This window comes from Anomalospiza imberbis, chromosome 5 (genome assembly GCF_031753505.1).
Source record: "Anomalospiza imberbis isolate Cuckoo-Finch-1a 21T00152 chromosome 5, ASM3175350v1, whole genome shotgun sequence".
NCBI classification, from domain to species: Eukaryota; Metazoa; Chordata; class Aves; order Passeriformes; family Viduidae; genus Anomalospiza; species Anomalospiza imberbis.
In genome coordinates this window covers 18,623,035-18,648,539 of record NC_089685.1, presented here as the reverse complement: position 1 = coordinate 18,648,539, position 25,505 = coordinate 18,623,035, and positions in this window count along the sequence as shown.

Here is a 25,505-nt window from a genome sequence, read left to right as displayed (position 1 = left end):
TTCTCTGAAAAAAACAGATATACTGTGTAATTTTAGGCAAGTCCTTTAGGGCCAAATGCCAATGAGGTCCTTAAGGCAGGCCTTTACTTTGCTTTGTGCAAAAAAAAAAAAAAAAAAAAAAAAAAAAAAGAGGGAGGTCATCAAGATCTCAGGAACTTGAACCATTAGAGTTACACAGTTTTAGGTCTGTGCTGCATTTATAGTTTTTGGACATGGTTCTTTTCCTAAACATTCTTGATTAAAGAGGTTAAGCAGCTGTAAGTATTGCTGGCTATTAAGTTAATTTCAAACTATATTTTATTTCAATACTTAGGTAATTAAGACATTTATTCTGGAATCAAATACATTTTACATATTGTATTACCTATAGTCAAACCCCAAACCACCCTTTGTTCTCTTTTTCCTCTGCAAATTTTTTTTTTTTTTTTTTTGGCTGGTAAGTTTGAACTCCCTTCTGTAGTTGTGGCAAAGATTTGGTTTTAGTACTGGTTAAAGCACTCAGTTAAGAAGTACTGTCTACACAGAGGTGATTGAAGTTCAGTTTCTCTGGCAGTGAAAATGTTCCCACCACTAAATTAGTGGGGACCAGAAGAGAGACAGAGTAGGAAGCAGAGCTGGTGTCTTGCATTAATTCATTATATTAATTTCAAGTCAAACTGTATGTTTTTAACACAGTAACTACTAGGAAAGTCCTCTATTGGCTCTAGTTACTAATCTTCCTGTATCCATAGGTTGCCTGTCTATAAGATAAAAAAAAAAAATAGTATATTCAAATAATTGTCTTAAAAGCATTTTCCTTGCAGAGATAAAATATGATTGAATGTTCTTGAGATTTTGAGATACCACTGTATTATGGAATGAGGGCTAATTAAGATCCTTCAAGAAATAGTAGGAGGCCTAAAACTCCATAGTTTTATGTGCTGCTCTATTTCAAAGCAGAGTTAATTAACTTTCCACTTTTAATTAACTTTGCACACTTTTATGGGTTTTCAGAATTATTACTTCATGTTACTTTCTCATTTTATGTATACACACAATCTATACATGTATATAGATGCAAACTCACTTTTTGTCCTCTGTGATGAAATATAATTTCCTGAACTGGAAATTCAGGAATTTTTTTCTTTCTAGCTTATGTTTCCATGGGATACCACCCCATTATTTTAATATATATATCTGAAACAGATCAACAGATACTAATTTGTGAGTTTCATTAACATGATGTTAATCCCTTTTTCCAGTTCATTAACAAAGATGTTAACTACTACAATACTTAAAATTGATTCCTTTCCATACTATTATTTGCTTCTTCCCATTCAATACAATGCCATTTACTAAGAATATTCAGTAACAGACCTTCAAACAAGGTAACACAGGTAAAACAGATAATACATTTTGGTTGAAACAAGATGCTCTGGTCCCTTCTCCTGAAGATTTGAGAACAAGTGGAAATGTCTGCTAGAATAACTCAAATTACTGCATTAGCAGTTTTGACTAAACGAACTCGGAGTCATTCGAAAGAGCAATTTATGAATGTTCAATACCTAGAGTTTCAGAAGAATGTCAATCTGCTCCTGAAAAGATGCAGGGAACTATTCTTTATTAAAAAGTCAGTCCACTTCTAAATGCAATCTCGCATCCCTACTGTGTCATGCTGTACCATCAGTGTCTCTCTTTTCATAAAGATGTCTAGACATCTGCTAATGTTCGTTGCTTTGATGACAACTTATTGCACATGTATCCTGTCTCAAAGAAATTGCACTTCCTGAAAATGGCATTTCTTCAGCTTTCTATGTTTCAGATATTGTGTGTGCTCTTATTTTGAACCTGTATATCCCACTCCTTGCTTCTAACCTGTGAACTGTTTGAAATTCAAAAGACCAGATGTGCTTTAACTTGTCAGTTTTAATGCTTTGATACCATTTCCCCCTGCATTTTTCCTCTTGCACTTTTTTCAGCTATAGAACACGGCACACAGAGGTATCTCTCTGACAGCCCTTCCCTTCTGTCTACATTGCTTTTCCCTCTTTCCCTCCTTCATTCCTGGTTTATTCCCTGCCTTCTCAGCTCTCTTTCCTTTACTTCTGGCCTCTGTGTACTAGACCTCTTCCCATCATTTTTTGGTTTACTCCCTCCTTTGAAATGGGGGACAGGAGGCTGGCAAGGTGTGTGTTTCAGAGCAGAGCAGCTGTGAGGCTGCAAATCCTCGTCTCACCTGCTGAGCACCAGGTGGTACCTCATGAGGAGCTGCTTGGACAGGACAGCAAGAGGACCTGATCCTCTTGCCACTTACACTTGTTTTGCCCAGATTTGATGGCTATGAATGAACATATGGGCCCAAGAGGGGGAAAGATCCAGGAGGGGCAGCCCTCAGTTAAACTGGATACACTGGGGCAGTCTGAAAACTGGTGCGTGTCTCCTGGTTACACCACTGCCCTTGTCCGCAGCTTTCTCTGTCGGCTGTATTTTCAAGCAGGGCAGGCCAGGAGTTGATAAACCCCTGCTCTCTCCTTCTCTGTCCCTCAACAAGCCAAACAAACTTGCCTACTGTGATTAGTTATAAGTCAACCATTTTACAGAGAGATCTGTGTTTGTATATACAGTGACAGCAAAGATGTAAAGTGAGCCACTGCTCTAAAAAGGCTTCCATGAAAGCCTCAGCATTGTTTGGTGCCCCGGAGAGGTTTCTGGTACTAACATGACTGCAGCTCTCTGAGTAATGCTTTCCTTAACAATATTGCCAAGTGTTAATTAAAAAAGAAATGAGAGATAGTTCTTTGACCTGATTGTAGCTCTGCATTAGAATTGAGTTTGCCAAGTGATTTTGAATTTTAAAGGGAAAAAAAAGTGTATAAATGCTCTTGTGTTTTAAAAGGACATTGTAATTTTATATATTATGTATCATAACCCAAAAATGTCATGGAAAGACAAAAAGAAAGAAAAGGAAAGGTATAACCCCTATGCCAATTAATACTTTTCACTGGATATTAATTTGTGGGCATTAACCCCTTTTAATTGACCTTTAGACATATGATTAGACAGACAGTGAGCTCTGCTGACCAGCACATATATAATTAGCAAATAGCAAGGTGAGGTAGAACTGGTTTAATCTCATTTCATCCCTGAGACTTTATCACCATTTGGCCTAGTTCCCTTTATCCAGAGATAACAGCTTTATTTGGCAGTGAATTAAAGAACCAAGTAGCTTTGCATTGTAATATAGGTCAAACAAAACCAGCACATTCAGTGTTGTGTTGTTTGACAAGCAAAATGCCTGCAGATTGTTGGGAGTGGGAATAAAACAGTTGCAAAGGGCTGTAGAAGATTTTCAGTGTTTAAATAGTGCAAAAAAAAGTCAAAAGATTTTAGTTGGAGCTATTCAGCAGGTCCTGTGGCAGTTCATTGTGCCATCAGGCCAGAAATCAGAATTTAAATTCCAAATCAGCTGGCAAGGACTTGGAGCAATGTGAAGCCTAGAAAGATTTGGCCAGTGTCGGGGAGATTTCCCCTTATGATAATTTTAAATAAAGTCTCCCATTTGACTCAGGAGTAAAAATCTGCATGAGAATGAAAGTGAGCCTTCAACTCCTTCTGTTTCCACATGAGTAGTAGCACTGGTAAAGAGAGAAAAAGATTATATCTGAGATCATGTTCCCCTACTAAGTTGATCTTTTCCATAAAAATAGCCTGTTTTCTCACCTACGAAATAATCTAATCATTAGGTTATCAGATCATTACTGGTCATCCTGATTTGGCACTCAGCATATTCAGTAAAGAGCCCAGAACTGATTGAATAACTTCTATGATTTTCAAGATTTGTAAAGTCATCCCTACCAGTGGGATATAACAGCATTAACTCATTTGATGCCACACTAAGTTATTTCAGCATATGCTCAATCACATGAAACTAAAAATATCCCAGTGACTCATAAAGCACTTAGCAGGTTTTATTAGAATTTTTTTGTTATATCATTTCTTTAAAAGTGGATGGCTGCAGATATTATTCATGAGTAGCAGATAAGGTACAGTGCTACAACTCCCACTCACACAAGCTTTTTCAGTTTTTATTGCTCCAGTGACTGACTGTACTCAGTAATCTGTCCCAGACAAGTGTGTTTTAAGTTTTGTTCAGGTTTTCTAAATATGACACTGTCTACAAATTGTTCTGCAGAAGTGTGCCAAAAAATTAGGGAAAGAGGAACTATAGGTAAAGTAGATTTGGAGGACTTTACCTTTTAATTTGAATATTAGCATAAATAAAATTACATTTTTTTCTGGTGTGGGGATAGAGAAAGGGAAATACTAGTATATCTTTGATCTGTTGCTGGGACAATCCCATTATTGAGACTTATACCAATAACCATTAAAAAGAATTATCTCTTACCCAATGGGAAAGCACTCTGTGCCTCTCCTCAGAAAACTTACTGGAAAGAAATCTTCAGCTTGAAAAGCAATGGGTTGATCACTGACCCAGAGCTTTGCTAGGGAGACTGGATCTAGGACACATGGCTCTTTGGAGTTTAGTTCTTTATTGACTGTCATCCAGAAAACTACCTGGTGTCCTTAGCTGGAGGGGATGCAGTGGACCCTTCACAGTCTTGAGCGTCATCTGAAACTCAATGCTTCATGTGTGTATATGGACACTAAGATAAACACTGGGTTAAAATACAAGCACAAGCCATATTGGTGATTCTGGGTTCATGTGGGAAAACACTTTCCACATATCCACATGCTATGAAGAAAGAAGTATCAGCTCCCTAAATTTTATCTGGAGACCTAAATACTCATAGTTCTGCTGTGTCCGGGCAAGCACAGTTTATTATATGGATGGAGGTGGTTTATTATATGGGGCAGGAGGTGGTCTCTAACTCCACTGAAGTAGCTGTGTAATGGAGTAGACAATGTTCTTCGATAATTCCATGTGTTGCATGGATTGTTGTTGCATTGAAACTCCTTCAGACTAATTTAACAAAAAAAAAAAAAGGGGGAGGACTTAAAGCTGCCTTCATGCATCTATGCATGTTTTTAATAGAGAACTAGGCTACAAAAACTGACAGAACAGGAACAGAAATAAATTTAGGACGGAACTTTAATTTGCAATCACACTACTGAGGCTGCAAAATCAGAAAAAAATAGCTGTGAAATGCACCCTCGTTAGACAGGAGTAGTAATGCCATTTTTTGAATTCAAGGAAGCTGAGTTATTTTGATTTATTTTCCTGTTTCAAGACATATGATATTTAATTCTGCCAAGTCTGATACCTTAGTGACCTCTGATACTAGAGTGTAACCTTTGGTCCTAAAGATATTAATCAAAATTTTTTTTGAATATACAAAGTTATTTTAAATTATTCTGTCAGGAATTTAAATGTACAATAATGCCAATAAAGAACATATTCTTTCAGATTTTACTTCTACTATTGTTTTTAAAAATTGGGGAGCAAATGCGTGTGTATAAGGAGCTTAGTGTCGATTAGCTGCTAGGAAGATATTAATGATTTTGTCACTAGATTTCAGAATTATGTTCCTCAATCTGAATAAGCAGATAGATTTAGGTAGAGAGTTTTGATACCACATACATAATCCAAGGGATTTAGGGAGCTTCTTACATTAGCCTGTGTGAATGCAATATAAATACAACTCATCAAACAGCACAAGTTTAGAAAGATGACAATGCACGTTGTAGTAATAGATCTTAATGTGATTCTTTTTCCACAAAGTAGCACATTTCTGGTTTATATGAAAATGCCGTGTAGATAAACTTTAGATTTGAAATCCTCAGTGACAAAAAAGAATCAAAGAGAACTATGTCAGACTTGCCTTAAAGTGCTAAGAAATGTGTCCGATAATATGAATTTCTATGTACTTTCTCTTGGAGTCTATCAGATAATGAATGGAACTTCTACAACAACACGAACAAAAGTAAAATTCGAAATATGGCTTTAGGAAGAAATTTCAACACAACAAGATTAATTACATAAAAATATCATCAGCATGAAAAGAAAGACTTGACCCTTCCAAACATCTCTCCATATTTTAAGTTAAAATAATTTTGGACAGCCTTTATCTCTCCCTTTTGCTAACATTCTGGTAAACAAATGACATTCCCATAAATTATTCCAAGAAAGTAATATTGGACCTTCAGATTTTAGTCATAGAACAAAATATATTTTGTGACATGAGAACTGCCTAAATTTAAGATGGGGTTCACATTCCAGACTAAGAAACATAGAGCTAATCCATACACATCATGGCTCACTTGAGATGCCTTACAGCTTCACATTGCACTTCCAATTTCTACTCCTGTAAGTCTTTGAAGAACCAGATCATGCAGCTAATTCTTGAAATCTTATAGCTTCTAATATGAGCAAGTTCTTAAAACTGCTTGTATAGGAAAATTTGAGTACTTCTCTTTATGCTTTGTATATATAGAACTGGTGAGTGTACAAATTTTAGCCTCTTGTTTTGCACAGCATGAGAGCAAAACAGGGATGCAACACCTCTACCATTCTGAATCCAGGGTTTGGTCCTGTAAGTCTGGGTGCAGATGTGGAGTTTCACACTCCAGTGCACAGAGTGGTCACCACTCTGGCACAGCCCCTGTCCAGTAAGACACTGTGGTGTCTGTGGTCTGCCTCTTGCCTCAGTTCCTTGTTCCTAAAACTTAAGCTCTGAACTTTCCCTGAAAATAGGGTTAGGTCTCATTAGTGCAATTTACATCTACCTTTTTTTTCACAGGAAGTTATGCATTTGAATTTATTGATTCACCCTCAAAAAGACCATACGTTTCTACACAATGATGCAGATGACTGAATAAAAAGCTTACTTTTATTAGGAAACAAATGTCATTTTACTTCAGTCAGGACATGAGAGGAAAAAGGTAAAGTGATATGACATAAAAGGAGTACGGCTACCAAATGAGAAAGTTTGAAATTATGCTGAGAGAAAGAAAGCGTAAAATACGCCTTGAAATGAAATCCATATTTAACTGGATAAGCTATGGTTCATAAGCCTAGATTTTTAGAAATTTTGAGTGCTTTCTTTCTGGTGCTCAGCTACCAAATCTTAAATTGCGCTCTGGAAAATGTTTATTTTTTCAAAACTGTATGCAAAAGGATATTTAGAATATTTCTTTAGTTCTGTGATACCCCAAATTGTCCCTAAACCCCAGGGCTTCACAGGTAGCCAAACTTCCCACATTACTCATATATTTTGGTTGCAAGATATCACTATGGAATTTCTAGATTTCTACACATATTTCTGCAGGTCGCTTAATTTAAATATTGTCCAGGAGTTCAAAATAGAAGTAAAAATAAACATTTGTTTATTTTGTCTTCTAAGCAATCACAGAAAAAACATCAGGAAACAAAGAGAAGCTGAGCGTTTTGAATTCAGAGTCCCAGAGGAAAAAAAATTATGTTAGGTTTATAGGCATGTCAAATCTAGGACATACTGTCATTGCTGAGTGACTCTCCCTACACGCATTCATTTGGCTCAGAACTGTGAGTGATGCTGTTGTTCATGCTAGTCATATGTCTATCCAGAAAAAATTAAAAAAGGAAAAAAATAATGAATGAATAAGGTTAAAGAATAATAAGGTGCATAAAAAAGCACTCATCTTTGCAGAATAGAAGATAACTGTTGACCTGAGTAGCCAATATTGCTCATTTTTTCCAGGTAAACCTTTACCATTTGCCCTCCCTTTGATTATAAATTTCACTGATTTCAACACCACTCTTGGTTGTGCTTAACTCTGCAATATGTCACATCATTTGAGGATGTTCAGCATAGATAATTAGCAGGTGACCTTTAAAGTTATCTCTAAAACTGTTCTAATTTATTTTAAAAGAAAAAATGTAATAGCGGATGTGTAAGCCACCCATGCATCAAACGCAGTCATCTAAAGTAAATTCCAGTTCACCTTTAAGTATCGAAAGGTTTAAGCCTATTTATAGGTTGGATTTACTAATATTTAGAGAAAAAATATAGTTTAGCAAATCCTGTCTGAAGTTAAAAATCACACAATTCAAGATTTGCCTTTTAAATGTCATAGTGAAGGAAGCTTTTCAGGCAGATGAGAGCACAGTTTGATGGTTAAACCCATTTTCTTAAGAATCCTTGAGAATCAAGATAGAAAAATGGTGCAGAAGATTCATTCTCATGCTTAAAGCACACATTTTTGTAAATGAGTGTTTTCTTTCCCTTTACCCACAAATTTTGACATGAGTAAATGTCCTGAACAATTATATATTTGTATTGCACTGTACATATTATTTTTATTATTTAAGATCCACAATATTATGAGGAAAATAAATTTGCTTTGAATATTTGTTTTTCAGTAAGTGCTTAATTTTATGTATATTTCACTTCAGCAAATTGTACTAATATAATGTATAAAAGTAATGTAATAACCAGTAGTTTCTGTTAAAAATAAAACTTAAACAAACCATTGCATTAACCTGTTCTTCCTCTTTTCCTTTCACGCATATTGTAATAGCCATCATACAAATATAAATACTGAAAGACATGAACACATGAACTTATTTTTATAAACCTTAAACAGCTCAACAAACAGGTACATTTATTATGCCTATGTTATATATATATATATATATATATATATATATATATAATTATTATTATTATTATTATTATTATTATTAAAGACCCAAAGTGAAAGGCTTAGGCTGAAAGACAATTTTTCATGTCAGACAGTTTATGTACTTTAAAACTAGGGAAGATACAGGACGCTGTAAATCAGCACAGTGTTTACTAATAAAGTTTTGTTTTATAAAGGTAGGTCCTGTGCCAGAGTAGAACAAAGAAAATTAAATTGTCCATGGCCCTTCTAATGCCACCTGGATCTAATATCTTCTGCTTTTTTTGCACTTACCTGGACCTCAGATAAGAAGATGAAGCAGTTCTGTATAGCCATGATGCAAAAAAAGTAGAGAACTACTCTAATCTGTTCTGACTGCTACTGAAGACATTATATTTGTGTTATTTGCCCAAAAGCAGCAAGATCCTACATTACTGGGAGGGCATCTCTGTTGGGTTTTGATTCCTTCAACCTTCTTCATTCTAAAAGACAGGTTTAAAAGATATGATTTGAATATTATCTGTGTGTGAAGTACTCACTTCAAAAACACTGGAAGTCCTGAGAGTTTGTAGAAAATATGAGCATATGCTCATTTACGAGAGCAGCCATAACTGTGAGATTTCTTGCAAAATATAGATAATTAACTCTTTCTAGATGATGGTGATGACAAGGATGAGGATGATGATTCTCTGCGATATCTTGGCCTCTATGATATACAATAGATAGAACCACCTATCTCTATTATTTTTTATTAAGTTATAATCCTGCCTTATTGATCTTTTTGATAGGGGACGTCCAAGAAGACAAATTTCCTGGTCCTACTAACAACTAATAATGTACTAGTTGAACATGCAATATAGCTAAACACTTAGCAAGGTTTCTGCTGGGTTGTCTTCAACAGCTGCTCTTACTTTAAACACTGGGCTTTAGTAAATACTTAAGAAAAAGCATGTGTTGTACATACCCACCACTCTGCTGTCTTAGATGGATGGCTTGATGTACCATAAGCTTGTGCAAAATAAGAAAAATTATTTCAACACAGCACTCCAAGATTTAGGTAAAGTATATTCAAATGCTTCATACTTAGACCAATCCTCCTACTATGCCCAGTGATGTCACCTTTAATTTCCTTTCAGAGAACTGACATTTCTGGTTCACAAAGTGCCAAAGACATTCTCAGTCCTAAACAAGTTCTAAAATTCATGAGACCAATCTAAGCAGTAAGAATAATGCCTGTAAAAACAAATGAGAAGGATTTTAATGAAAACCTCTGCATACATTTCAGCATCTAAAAGCCTTCCTAGGAATTAAATTTACAAAACAAATTCTCTTTACTCAGTTTTCAAAATAGTTAATTATCAACTAGGAGACCAATGTCTCACCACATGCAAAAGGCTAGGAAAGTTAGAAAACCACATTAATGTTTTAGATTAAATTTCATAGCTCATTATAATGTGGCTATATTCTGTGGAAGTAACAATTTGCAGTGCTCTTTTTCAGCTATATAAATATCAGCTGCATTTTGCAGTTTTGGTCTTTTTCTGTTTAACAAAAAGAACAAATTTTATCACAACAATTCAGAAAGATATTTGTATTTTACTCCATGCTGTATCTTTTCAACCGAAGACCTCAAGAACAGTAGTGCCAACTCAAACCTGGAGGGCTGTTTAGTATGGGTCTTGTATCTATAAGTAAGTCTAATAATAGATACTGAAGAAAAACATACAAAACAGCACAAGTACACAGAATGAGTCTATTCATTCTATACTCCAGACAGCAATAGTTTAAGAGCTTCTTAAGCTGGTGAGCTCCTGCAGACCATCATCTTTAGCTGACACCAGCGGACCTCTTACCATGCATTTGTTTAATTTTTTTCCTGGATCCTCCTGTATATTTCACCTTATCACCTTATTTTTCACCTCATCCTGTGCCAAGAAAATTCATCATTTCATTATGAATTGGATGGAAAGAATTATTTTAACTGTATTAAAATTTTCAGCATCATGATATTTCTGATGCACTTAATACTGAACAGGAAATGGTGAATACTTGTTTCCTAAACATTCTTTAATTTTAAAGTCTCAGACATCTTTTTCTAAGTAGAAAAACTCCAGTTTGACTTCCATTCACAGGAAAGCTTCTCAACATCTCATTTCAAAAAGGGGTTGTTATTTTTAGTTAAGCAAATTGCTTGTCAAAATAATTTCAGCCTGACTTCCTGAGAGTTTGCATTTAACTTGTTTCTTCTTCATTCATTACTTTTTAAGTACTGCCCCAATTTACATTTTCTAAACAGCATTCTTCTTTTTGGCATCACCTGTTAGAGTGCTAAGAAACTCCACCAATCTTTGTGTTTGTTTCTTTACATTTTGGTAAAAATGGTGGTTTATTTTTATTTTTTTTCAGTCAGGGATATGCATGAATACTGAACAACTGATTTGCTAATTGTAAGCAGCCTAAGTTTCAACTGCTACTTAGAATGGCTTTGTAATTAGCATTCTCATTTTAATCTCATTGCATTACTTGAAGGTAGACAATGCAGTGTGCATTTTTATATGTCTCCTTTCATCCAACAAAGATGATGAATTTTAAACTTTACACTCACTATGAGAAAATTGTTCTTTAACAGCTACATATAGAACTGCACTGCTTAAAATAAAATCAAGGATTACTACTGTTCTGACATATTTTTAAAATATTTTCTCCTAGTAATTGATTTTTGTTTTTCAAACACATAGTCTGTGCACTATGCCTCTACATTATATTTATCTTGTTTACTTTGGTAAATGACCAACCTAAAGAACCAAGTTTACAACTGCTATTCCTTTGCAGCTTCACTATTTCCCCTTGACATTTTGAAGTCATAACTGCTTTATGAATCAAATTGCTGGCTTTTTAAATCTCTGAACACTTCCTATTTGGACATGGAAGTTTAATTGATCTAAACTGGATGGTACAATTTGACAGTATAAACTTATTTACTTTAATTAAATAATCCCTTTTTTAAGTTTATATTGTTCACTAGAACAATATAAAAAAAGGAGATATATGTTCATGTCAACTGACCTACAAGGTATGTGGAACTTACCCTGTCAGAGCAATCCAACCCTGGATCACAGCATGAATAATTGCCTTGAAGGTCATCTTTCTGATGTATCTCCAGACAAAGCTGCTTTCTGGCACTTAAGGAACCTGGAAAGAGTAGGTCTAATGTTATGCTTTTCCACTCAATGAAATTCCCGTGGGAGGTGGTTCAAAGGCCAGGGCAAGTAGAAGTAGCTCTTCAACCATGATGTCTGGGAGAAGACATACATACTGTTGTGTCTCTAAAACACCTACCACGACACACTGGGCATCCGTGGGGTATAACAGGGTTTTGACTCTTTGCTCCTGTCTTTAATAAATTGCAAAATAATATAATTAGGCTATGAAAGGATCAAGCGTACACTTTTGATATTTCACACAGTTTTGTGGAATACCTTTACGTGCAGGGGGTCCAAAGATGTTGTCTCAGTGCATATGGAAAAGTAAGCTTCATTCTGCTTTACAATCTATATTAAAATCTTGCAAAGTGTATGAGTATTCTGTGTTCAAAGGTTGCTTTATGCGGGAAAGAAAGAGGAATTGTCCGGTCATCAGGAGAAACAGAAATTAAAGGTATAATTCATTTGTTCCTTTCCAATTTTTCAGACACAAGGAGTAGTTTCTAGCATTCTTGTTCTAGCCAATAACATGTTGCAGCAAAATGTTTTAAGACAATGAAGGCAAAGAAATCTGCTTTCTAAATGTTCTTCCTTTTGTTGTTATTATTATTATTATTATTTGGATTATTTCTTTTACTGTCTACTATGAGTTTCTGCATCAGTCCTAGACAGGCAAAAGCATATGAGTCATTGTGCATGCTTGATTTTCATGTTAATTTTTAAAATTGTTTGTATAGTTTCTATTCCTACTTGACTAAGTTTTGTTCATATTTTTGACAAGCAGCAGCTGCCCAGTGTTGCAAAGGCCTAATTTCAAAGCAGAGGCACACAGGTACTGGAATGCTGGTGTGGCTGCTTGGTGCTTCAGCCAGAACTCTAACTATTTACTGACAGCTGAGGTGCCTAGGAGTTCACCACACATAAAAGGGATCTTCTCATATTTCTTAGAGAAGACAATTTAGCATGTATGTGCACATGTCTTTAATGATTCTCTTCTGAAAAAGAGAGAACTTACATTGGGTCAGATAGCATGCGGACTGCACAAATGTATTATGTATGTGTAGTGCTCAGAATGGCTTTTGAGAAACACACAGGCAAGCATGTTCCAGGCCCTTAGGAACGTGTGTAACAGCAGACCTGACAAAACCAGTAGAAGCTGAAAACAATAGATGGAGAAATGAAATGAAAAAAATGTATCTTTCAAGATCAAAGGTAAATTAGATAGTTTATCATTTGGGTCCTTCCAAAATATTTCTTCACTCTGCTAAGTAAGCCAGTCCAAGCCAGTGGCATTTCTTCCTGTTGCCAAAACCCTTGGAACTACTTTTACCAACATCTCTGCCTTTTAGTCTCTAACATGCACAAAGAGACTCCTCCCAAACACGTCTTTACCCACTCCACACCCCACTCTGGACTTCATATCCCATGAAGATAAACTCTCGGTGCCTCTTGAGTTACACTAAAGGCTGTATTCCATTGGTTAAAAAAAGAATGCCACTCTGAAGAACGTTCATACCTGATCTCGGAGAATTTGGATGTTCAAGGCCACATCAGATGCAACTTTGAGCCCCCTGGTCTAGGTGAAGGTATCAATCCTCAAGGAAGGAGGGTTGGACTAGATGATCTTTAAAGTCTTTTTCAACCCAAGCCATTCTACTTTTAAAGATATGTCAAAAGAGTACATTACTTTTATTGCAGATTAATGAGGTTATGTCACTTAATTGCCATGATGAAGGTTCAAGAAGGACAAACCTTCAAGGCTCTAATTTTCTTCTAGAATTAATAATATTTTTAATCATAACTTAAACTGAGCCTGACCATTTTAATGGTAAAATTGTATTGATTATTGGTAATTCTTTAAAATGTGTAGGCATGGTTTAGATGCAGAAGAATACAGAATACTGTTTTCATAATAAATAGTGAATATTTTATGGAAAATGATAAAACTCTGTCTAATATTAACCCTAGTGATGTGACTTCAAATATTAGTGACCACTCAGAAGGCTTACAATATCATTAAAGCCCCATTAAGAATTTTGTAATAAAAATGCAGTGCTCTTATACTCTATAAAGCATCTAAAAACCAAGGACACTTCCCGAGTAGTTTATGCACAGCTTCAAGAACAGGCTTCAAGATGCTCTATATTTCAGCTACCGATTTCTGTGAAAAGTAAATAACAGCAACATCCAAAAACTCTTCTTCATCTTACCTTCATTTTTGGTGCTACAAAAATTATTTACATTTTTTAAAATTTAGGCCTCAATAAGTCTTCTATAGACATTCCTCATATAAAACTGCATTAAGTGCTACTGTCTCTGCTGTGTTTTCTGGGAAATACTGCAATGGAGAAAATGGCTATTGGTTTTGTGATGACAAATTACTGATCACACATGTCTTATGAATCACTTGACACTATGGATTTTTGCTGAGACCATTAAAGGAACAGCCTCAAGCCCTTTGTGTCCTGTATATACTGACAACACTCTCACATCCAAATTTATGTTCACCCCACTAATGACCACAAAGAGAAAACAAAATCTTAAAAAGAAAATTTTGAAGCGAGTGGTTTAAATAAAGGAAATTAGAAAATAATTTTTAAATGCTTAAAAATATGCAAATCTGTAACTAAACATTCAAAAAGAGAGAATTAGATGAGTGTCCAGAATGTGCATAGTAGTTCTAAACAGATAACTTAAGACTTCAGACAAGTAAAAATAAACCAGTGGTACTAATGTATCTCTTTCTTATTTCATCAGAAATCCTCTAATTTTCAAAATCGTTTTTTTTGGATATGGGTATGAATAGAAATAGTTGGTATGGATAGAAATAGTTGGTATGGATAGAAATAGTTTGCACTATATCGGCACTAAAGAATTGGGCAGGTAGGCTGTTAAGCCCTCTCTCCTAAGGCCCCACAGGTTCCACTACACCTGAGGTTCTCAAGGTAAGGACATTGATATTCTGACTACAGTCTGTGCAGGTTTATGAGGGGAACTTCCTTCACATTCTCCTCCATCTTCTCATTCAAACTATAGCTCTTGAAATTTGGCTTGTAAGTCATGCTATTGAAAAATACCATGTGTCAAACTGTCATATTGTATAAATTATGAGCTTGAGCCTTCCTTTTATGAAGCCACATTTTCAGTTGTTTATAACCTTGTCCAATTTTAACTGTTTATGCTGAACATTTCAATGATGGGAAATTTTACCAAAACATTCCAGTGATTTCTCACATCACTCAAGAAAGAAAGTGCTACCAGTTTCTTCATGGCAATAAAGAAATTAGGCTTAGTTCAGGAGAGCAGCTGTGGAATTCATGCAAAAGGAAGACAATGTAAGATCATTTTTTGTTGCTACCCTATTCATGGATTGCTAAAAACCTATCAATACCTCTTTATTTGCAGAGAAAGAAGCAATGACCTCACATGTGGGAGACATTCACTTTACACTTTTGAGATTTCTTAAAGAGATAATAAAAAGTACTCAAGTTTGCATCTCCTGAAAGTCTCACTTCATACAACATAAGTAGCTTCCTTCTACTAACTCACAACAGTCTAGCTGCATGAAGGACTAAAATGAATATGGAGAGGACTGACAGCAACCAATCTGTAGAACCAATCTGCTGGTGCTTCTTCTGAGATTTCATTTCTTCTCTCCCTTTGGTGTTTTGCCCTCCTAATCTAGAGAATCACAGTAAAAAGTGTTAGACTCAAATTAAGAAAGACCAGATATGATCAAAAGAAAAGGAAGGCTATTCTGCTACAGGTATGGTGTTGAAGACTGATGGAGAAAGGGTAATGCAGTAAAATCATTTATGCAGAAAGCTGAGTGATGGGAACAGAACAAGAAAAAGATGTGGAAGTTTCAGAAGAGGATAGCAGAAGGGAAATGGGGTCATGTGCAGAAGATGAAGTCAGAGACAAAACAAAAAAGAAATGGTCAGGAGCAGAGGGGACTGGAAACCCCAGGGAATAAGGAAATTATGTTCTATAGCATCTGTATGATTTTGATATCCTCCTCCAGCAAGTCACCTAGCTAACAGAGTGAGGAGAGGGTACAAAGCAAAGACCTGGAAATTTGCTGGAAAATAATTTGTGGAACTGGGGGGCAACAAAATTAAGATCACCAAGAATTTTAGTTGGTTATTTGAACACATTTGTTATGACTGAAGCTTCAAAAACCATCTTATACTTTCTGCAAGATTTTTTGCCTAATTTAGTCTTCTGGGGTTTTGCATTTATTTACCATATTATGTTCATGTTATTTTTAGGGAAAGCAAATAGTATAGCATATTCTTTTCTTTTCTTTCTACTATCTCCACTCCCTCCTTTGAGCAGTTCCTTGTACTAACTGCTTATAACAAGATTTCAGATGGTTCAAATTGGCTAAGACTCTTTAACATGGGTATGTTTAAACCTTTATGTAAACCTATACTGTTTATAAAGTTTCTTAGAGACTTGGACACAATTGTTGAAATTTGCTGAATATTTAGAGTTATTTTATGGTGAAATTTCACTCTCTCATGATGTTATTAAATTAGTAACAGGCTTCAAAAGAAATTACATGATATCACATGTACAAGATGACAAGCCTTAAGTAGAAATAGTTGTGTAGGAGGTTCTCTTTTAAATGTGAATATACTAGTCTTACCCCACCAAAACTACAAAGTACTGGATAATTTTTTGCTATGTTATGCAACATTCTTTCAAACTATAGACATTTGAGAACCAGTTTTCATATACAGCTCCTAAGCAAATACTCATAACCTCATCCTGCAAAGAGAAACTCAGTAAAAATTATTTAAAATCCATATGGTATATAAGGAAATTTACCTGGAAACATTCTTCTACCTTTTACTGAAAATAGGCTATACAAAGGTGGTGTTAAGGTGCACATATCCTTCACATACTGGAAGCTTTAAGAGGGCCCAAAGCTATTTATAATTTCCAACTTTGCAGCCCTATTTTAATGCGACTTCCTTTAACTTTTGTTCTGATTCCCAGGACTTTCAGAAAGTGAATAGACTACCTATGTATAAGAGATTTTAGATAAGGCTGCAACTGCCTTCATTCTTTGCATTTTTTGGTCTGCATTTCCTGCTAATGTGATTTGAATAAGCCAATTACATTGAAATTTGGTCCATGGTCATGCAAATAAGTTAATGAGTGTGGATCTCTCTCTTCTGTGGATTTAAGTGGTGAGTACAACTGGCATACATTTGGTTGTATAAGGGGTCTGTGCAGGTTACTGGGGTCCAGTTTTGTGCTCTTTTCTAAGGTTCCATTTGCACTACATTGGAGGAAGATTTCAGGAAAATAGAACGTTCAAATAAATAAAGAAAGCCTTTAAAAAGTACTGAATTGCTAAAAGTATAGGCTGAATTTTATTTTCTAGGTGCAGGCTGCAAACATGAAGTTTAAGCATGCATTTAATATATGAGATCTTCTATTAAAAATTATTGGGAAATTATCACTGACAACTTGATGAAAATATTCCCAAATGCCTATTGTGTACAGTAAAATACTGATCAAAAGCACTACTGTAAGAGTTATTTTATTTAACTGTAGGATCTCTTTATCAGTAACATCATGTGCACAATTAAGCTTGATTCTCACCAACCAAGAACTCCAGGCAAAAATTATTTATTTTTCAAAGTCATGGAACTTCCTGATACTCTTTAAGTGCTAGTGACCTTAAGATAGAATAATTTTTCTGCAAGTACTTCTTCACAGACTGGCACTGACAGCAGTTTTACTTTCTGTCTATTATTACACTTTCTTCACAGCTCTGTAGTGATTCCAGATGAAGTCAAACAGTTGGGATTTTTTCAGTAAATTATATTCCAGACAAAGAATAACAATCTCTGTTCTCACTGAAGGAGACATTCCTGAGACACCACAGTAGTGCTCTATGTGCAAATGCTGAATTCCACAATTAGTCTGTAAACAATAGAGATGTGGGCTGAATGGAGAGATTTGCCAAATTTGCTGAGGTAAGGATTACTATAAACAAACAGGAGTAAATATAAATGCTCTGGTATGTGAACACCTACAACAACAATTATCCATTCCCTCCCAAGTTTAGCAGGTTGAGTTCCCACATTATAATGCTCTTAGTTTTGGGAGAAAGCCAGCATCAAATTCTGTTCTAGAGAGGAAAGAAGGAGACCAAACTACTTAGTGTCTGAGATACTGCATTAAAACCTGTACAGTGTCATTTTATATAAAGATACACAGCCAAATGTTGCACAACACAAACTTGATCACATCATCCTTTCCTTTCAAAGGCAAAGCACAAAACTGCAACTACCTACATAGATATGCAGGGGGTTAAAATGAGCAGTTTGAGAGTAAAATCATGGCCACGTTGGAAGAAAATATTAATTTTATTTTAAAAAAACATTTTGAGGAGAGTACAGATATTCATTATACTAGTAAACTTTAGAAATAGAATATATGCCAGGAAAATAGATTTTTTAGAAGTAGTTATTTAACATTCAGTTATTTTAACATAGCTAAGTGGCTTAATAATGCACCCAAAATAAGATGACTATAACATGACTTTTATGATGTCATGACAAAACCAGTTCTTCTCCCATACCCTATAAGACTGAAAAACTAGAGGAAAAAAATTCAACAAACTTTTGTAACAGTCAATTTTAATCCCTTAGAAATATGAACATCACTTTCCTTTATTTCTAAATGAAAACATATTCTAAGCCTCCAACCTTAATGTAAATTCTTTTCAAATTTCCTTTTGGTAGTTATGGAGTACCCTAGAAAATGTGTGATTATAAAACAAGCCTGTTTTACATAGGAGGCTTTCTGACACCATAGTGACAGTAATAACACAAACCTCAAAGTAAGTAGATCATTGTTTATTTTCTTCCTCAGTTTCCTATTTGTGTTCCTTGTGGGAAATTTATGTCATAAAAAGCAGAGCAAGGCATAAGAGGCATAGAATGCTAGTGGGAATCTTTTTTGCATATCCATTCCAAAAAACATTAAAATTATTTTTACCTCAATATTTTTTTTTGCCTAAATAGCTATTTTACTGTTTTTTTGTTGTTTTTTTTTTTTTAAATCCAGTATCTCTTTTTTTTCCCAAATTGCTAATTTTAAGTCTCTTACACGCATGTTTTGTGCTAAAAAAAATCAGCTTTTCAAGAGATCTAAACTCAGTGTCTGATCTGTTGCACACAGAGCCTGAAGCTCCTGGTGAGAGCTCACAGCACTTATACACAAATCCACATCAGGAGTCCATCCAGAAAAATATCTGTCTATCCAAATAACTGTGACAAGCAGCACTAGCCTTTGAATCAGGACTCTGCTTTCTGTTAAGTATATTTTTATGTGGTAGGAAAATGATCTCAAGATCTTAGGAAAAAAAAAAAAGACGCTACTGTACTCAGACCTCACAAGGAGATCAAGACCAAAGAATATGACATTTGATCTTGCACATACTTTTCTCCAACTTCCCATGGCCTTCTGCTGCAGGAAGTACTCATATTCAAATCAGCAGGACTTCACACATGCTTAAAGACAGGCATGTGCACAATAGCTTTCTGAGCTTGAGGCCATCCTTTAAATTTTTATTAAATAAGAGAAGCTTGTAATCTGATGTTAAACAGTGGCCCAGACCTCAAGGACTACTCAGTTTTTATTCAGTCAGTGACTCTGACTGACAACCTTTGGGTTTGGCAAGCCTGATATTTTCAAAAAAACTTCCTGTAAAGTATGTGAAAGCTTATATGTTCTCTAGCTCCACTAAGATGATGGGCCTGAAGGCAAGTGCAGTAAATCAGTTGCAGATTAGAGCCAGGTTCACTTATATGACATATAAAAGCTGTTCCTCATATAAATGGCTGGGAAAAATGCATACAGTATGACAGAACTAAATAAAGTTCTTCCTCAGTAACAAGAACTGCAACAGAAATTTATCATTAATATAAGGTGGGCAACACCCCCACCATATTCCAATTCAATTTTAAATACTCATAATCCACAAAATTACTAAGCAGCATATCCTTTTCCCTTCCCTTCCCTTCCCTTCCCTTCCCTTCCCTTCCCTTCCCTTCCCTTCCCTTCCCTTCCCTTCCCTTCCCTTCCCTTCCCTTCCCTTCCCTTCCCTTCCCTTCCCTTCCCTTCCCTTCCCTTCCCTTCCCTTCCCTTCCCTTCCCTTCCCTTCCCTTCCCTTCCCTTCCCTTCCCTTCCCTTCCCTTCCCTTCCCTTCCCTTCCCTTCCCTTCCCTTCCCTTCCCTTCCCTTTTCACTTTTTTAAATGGTGATAAGAAAACTTTCTCCAATAAGCTACTTGTGTACTCATGTTTATGACTAAAAATATGTTTAATTAAAGTAAATGTCAAGAATAACTAATGTTCTTTAGCACTTTGGAGACCAGAAAATACAATTCTATCAAGATATGAAATATACAATTATTTGTGTATATATTGGGTAAGATAGCTTGTGCTCCCATTCACCTTTTTCCTCTCTTCTGCTATTAGTTTCAAAATCAATTTAGAGTGCTTTCTGCATCTGAATAAATTGTACTAGAACTGTCATTTGAATAATGCATAGCTTCCTACTGAAACTAAAAATATTTATTTAAATCATGGAACAAAAAAAAAAAAAAAAAAAAAAGGATTTTAAGGAGGTGGAGGCTGTGCTGCAAATTATTGCTGGAACTAATTTCTTACCCTGACATATATATTTCCAGCTCTTTGGCCAATACTTTTCATGTCTAGCACCATACAGACATTTCAGCCTTCCCATGCCCCTACTTCCTAGAGTCTTCCCACAATGGGAACACCTGTTCTGATCAGGCAGGTTCTGTTTTGAATTGAACTCCTGTTCTCCAGTTTGCTTCTACACAAGCAAGATAATACTTCACAACATTACTTAAACTCATGTGCATTCTGTGTGCCTGCCTCCTTCATTGAAACAAATAACAAAGGTACAAAACAATACACCTCACTCGGATGTAGTAATTCCAAAACCTTAGGTGGGCCAGGCTGTGAAAAGGAGAAGAGGAAAAAAAAAGATACAAACACTTCATCTGTTCAGGTTAAATCTCTGGGTTCTGAAGGGACAGCTCTTGCTCATGTGGAGAAAACTGCAGCACTTGTTAGGACATCTTGGAGAAATCCCACAGCTTGTAGTTTCAAATCATGAATCTAGAAAAGAAATCTCAAATTCTTGTGCTAGACAAAAAACCCTGACTGAACAAAAAAAAAAGACCTCCCTACATATCGTACATGACCAGGTCTAACCCTTTGGATGCCCCCTTTTCCTCCCATTTCCTCTTGCTCCCCAAGGGGGTACAGTGCCTGGGACCTCTCCCCTCTGTGGTTGATCTGGCAGGATTAGATAGCAAATGGAGGAGGATATAAGAGCCCACAAACACATACCTTCTCTGAAAATTTGAATAGACCCTATGAGGCTTATTTCCCCATGAGTGAATTGCAATCAGATCTCAGTTTCATAATTCAAATAACAGCTTATATAACAGGCATGCAGTCTGAGGTGGTAGACTGAGGTTTTACAGTAAGGGGACATATAATATGTTATCAAGAGATTAGCACAGAAATTTCCCCCCTCCCCTTCCCCCACCCTTTATTTGCAATCAGGTCTCAAACTATCAAAATCTTTCCATTGTTACAACTTCAAGTAACACAATCAGTTCGCATTTCTTAACTAATGAACTGAACCCCTCTCCTTCCTTTTCTCTCCCTCTTCTTAGAAACACAATGACATCAGGAGATTCTGTTTAGTTCAAACAAGTCAGGGAGATACAAACATTCCTGAAAATATATTCATTCCTTCCTGCTCAACAGATTAGTAGCATTTGATTTGACATAAGTTTACACACTTCAAAGAATTTTTAAAGTAATACCTTCTAAAAAAGGAATGAATAAAAAATGTTCTTGTACATTCTGCATGACTAGATGATGGATTGTTTTTTTCAGTATTCACAATCTATTTTCATGCCTTGGTGCTAACAGTCATGAACAAAAATCAACTCCAGTATTGTAACATTAATGGGGAACAGTCTGGCCTCCACCTAACCCTGAAGATAATTATGCTAAAACAATAGCAATGAGCATTCGGCTAACTAGCTATAACAAGGAAAGACTGCTGCTGCCATTCATCAAAAAGGCCATTTGGATAATGAGGAGAGATGGCTACTGACATATTACAGCAGGGGAGGCCATCCTGCTGGGAGTTTCTTTCATAATGCCAAATTCTATCCATTTAAAAAGCAAACATCATGCTCTCTTTGGTTTGTTGGCTGATCTTGGGAGCAGAGACATAAGTCATATAGTACTGTCCAAGTTGGAATAAAGAGCTGGAAGAAAGACTGAAGGAGAAAAAAAAATGCTGTAGTGTACGTATCATTGTAATCTTCACTCTCCTGAAAGGACTAATCCTAATTATGAGCAACATGACTGCTGTCAGTCAGGAAGAGCAAATCCCTTGTTTTCTGTTAGAAGCTACTAATCTGATTATTGGTTTACAATTCTGGAGATTAGTTAAAGAATGTGCATCTCAAGGAATCTGAATATCCTGACTGGACAGACAGTAAAACAGATGTTTAGAAGAAGTATATTGCTTTAACTAAATGAAATAGCAGATAAACCATAGTTTCCAAACATATTTAGACTAGCAAACTATTGTGTGAATAAAAGAGAATGAATGTTAACCAATATGTCTGGTTTTGTAAGTAGTGTCTCATATATCAGCCACTTCATTACAGCAGAGGTCACAGATGATTTTCTAAACTAACAACAAGAAGGAAGATACAATAGTGATGGACTTTTCAAGTAAAAATTAGTACAAATGTGTACTGTCTTGTGTTTCCTGTCTGAAGACCATTTTTCCCATTTAAAACTGGGATTTGCTGTGATGGTAAGGAAGTGTATTTTAATTTGTCTGCGAAAAATATGCTTTTAAAAAAGTGGTTTTCATACAAAAAAAAAGGAAGCAAAGGAAATAAATGTCCTATTTTTCAGTTACTTGCCTGAACAGAGGTGCTGTCCAGAATAACAAGCAAGGGCCACATTCAGAATTTCTCCAGTGCCATCCATTTTCAGCTACTGAAGATAGTGGAAATCTCAGACAGCACAGCTTCAGCCCCTCTGCTACTAGATGTCAGGGTCCTCTCTTTCACTGGCTCCTCACACAAGGGTGGATATACTTACTTCCTTAAAAAGCTCACTAACAAATCCATGACTATATGGAAAAGAAGATATTAAGATAATAGACAAAGAAAGGCACCTGGAGGAGAAGGAAAATCAGTGGGATGTTTCTAAAAGAAAGTGTGAGCTAAGTGAACCTAATCTCCATGGGCTTCTTCTACAGTCTTCAGAAGATAAGAACCTCCTCCACTGAAGTTATTCAGAGCGGGATTTTGGCAACTGTTTCTGGAAGGATCTATTTTTCTCCACAGGCTCTATGAGACTCATGGAACTTGGCTTCAGTAGGCTAAAATTCATCTTTTTTCATACTCTATACAATGAACCCACTCAAAAATGACTGTGTTAAGGAAGCATCTATTCTCTTCCATTTCAAAAGAATCAATTTCAGAGAAGCATTTTGAGATGCTAGAACTTACAGCTGAAATTTAGAAATCCTTCTGAGGCCAAAATTGTTCTTTGGTTGTGCTAGACCATGGTGTCAAAAAGGGTTTTTTGTTTTTTTTTATTCCTCCCCTAAAATTCAAATAAGCACATGTTTTTCCAGTACTGATAAAGTGAGTCATAGAATCATAGAATACCCTGAGTTGGAAGGGACCCAGAGGGATCATCAAAATTCAGCTCCTGACCCTGCACAGGACCATCCCAAGAGTCACACCTTTTAAGTGATTACACATGTAAAACATATAAGAAGCAATTAATAATTCTAAAATATAAAAAACTTTTCATACATGCAACCATGTTCATTTGTATTAATTGGACTCTGTCACAACTGTGTGTGTCTACTGAACTTTCTCTGTTCATGCTGAAGTCATTGCAAGAGGCTGATGATAATGTACTTAGTTTCTTCGAGGTGTTTGAAGTCAGGAGAGAACACCAGAGCTTGCTGAGTACCATTAGACGGCAGGTTAATAATGTTATACCTTGGGTAAAAACTGTTCACTGAAACCAGGTACAAACACACAGACTTCTTTTGGCACAGCATGGGCTTTGTTATGTACATTTCTAAGTTGATGAACTCTGCAAAAGACTAACTGTTAAAATTGTTTACATTGTGTATTCCTTGTACTGATCTATGACTTAGTGCTATGTGGAAAATGAAGAAATAGAGAAGGAAAGATTATTTGCCTTTCTTTGTGCAATACGTGATCATGACTAATTTGATACTAGAATAGGAATCAAAGGAGCTTAGTAAAAAGTTCCATATCTAATCCTTTCCCACGTTCAGTCGTACCTTGATCTCTGAAATGCTTTCATTCTCTCCTTAGGGCATGAATACTTGCTATTTACATGTCTGTATTTTTGTAGGAGAGGCAAATGAGGGCAAAAATTCTCAACAACAAACTTCCACAGTGAAGATAGATAATTTAATATTTCTAGCCATACTGAACTCTGGGAAAATAAAATTCACTGCAGCTATGTATAAGTGGTCACAGAAGTACATATTGTGTCAAAACCTAGGCATGCAGCATACTTTTGCTATAATAAAGTTAACTGTCCTTAATATTTGGAGCCAGTAACAAAACTTTTCTACTACAATCATGGCCTTTTGGACTTTATAACATTCAAATAAAAAACTAACAAACCCCTCACATTTCTCTTTGCACTAATGACAAAAGAACAGGGTGGTGCCATTTTGGCAGCACTGCTGGATTGCACGGATCTCTGTCATTTTTGGCAAATAATGAATCAACTTGGCCCCTCTGAAAATCTCATGTGAGGTTAGAGATATGCTATTAGTGTAGAGCTAAAAAATACTGCTGTGGTGTTTACAGAAAGCCCTTGCTCAGATTATTCTATTTGAAGTCAATTAGAAGACTCTGATCTTACTGGCACGGGTTCTCACAGCAAACACTAGACAGTTATCACTAGCACTGAAGAATGCAGCTATCCTAGGAGAATGCAAAGGCTTGTTTTAGGAGCTATTCACCATCTCTGCTGATGCTCATTGCATATATGTCTGTTTTGCAAAGTCAGATCAAAATCATTGCCTCTAACCATTATGCAGACAAGCAAAGGTTGTCAAGGACCTGCCAGTTTTCACAGTACAGTTCACATATCTGCTGGGCATTGTGGTTCCACACAGTGTTATTCATTTCTAGTATACCTTCTGAAACATGAACAGTGCCCAACACACCACTGCTTTGAAGAAAGCACCAACTTAATAACAGAAAGAGAATGTACATTTTTTTAAATTCATTTTTATTTTGCTTTTTCTGTTTGCTTTCACTACTCCCACAACCTCATTTATGAACTGTTTTTTGTCCACTTTGGTGATATTGAAAAACACCTAACTGTAAAACTTTCACTTATACTAGTCTTCCAAACCAAAACCAGGTTGCATACACATATCTGCATCTCTGCCTTCCCTATATAAACACAGTAAAATATAATATGCAAAGTCACCATATCTGGCACATGCTTGACAGAAGAGGACAATATTAAGATCTTCCATACCAGAGTGCAGGGGATATGTATGTGCAAGAGAAATCTGACAGTATTCTGAGATAGAG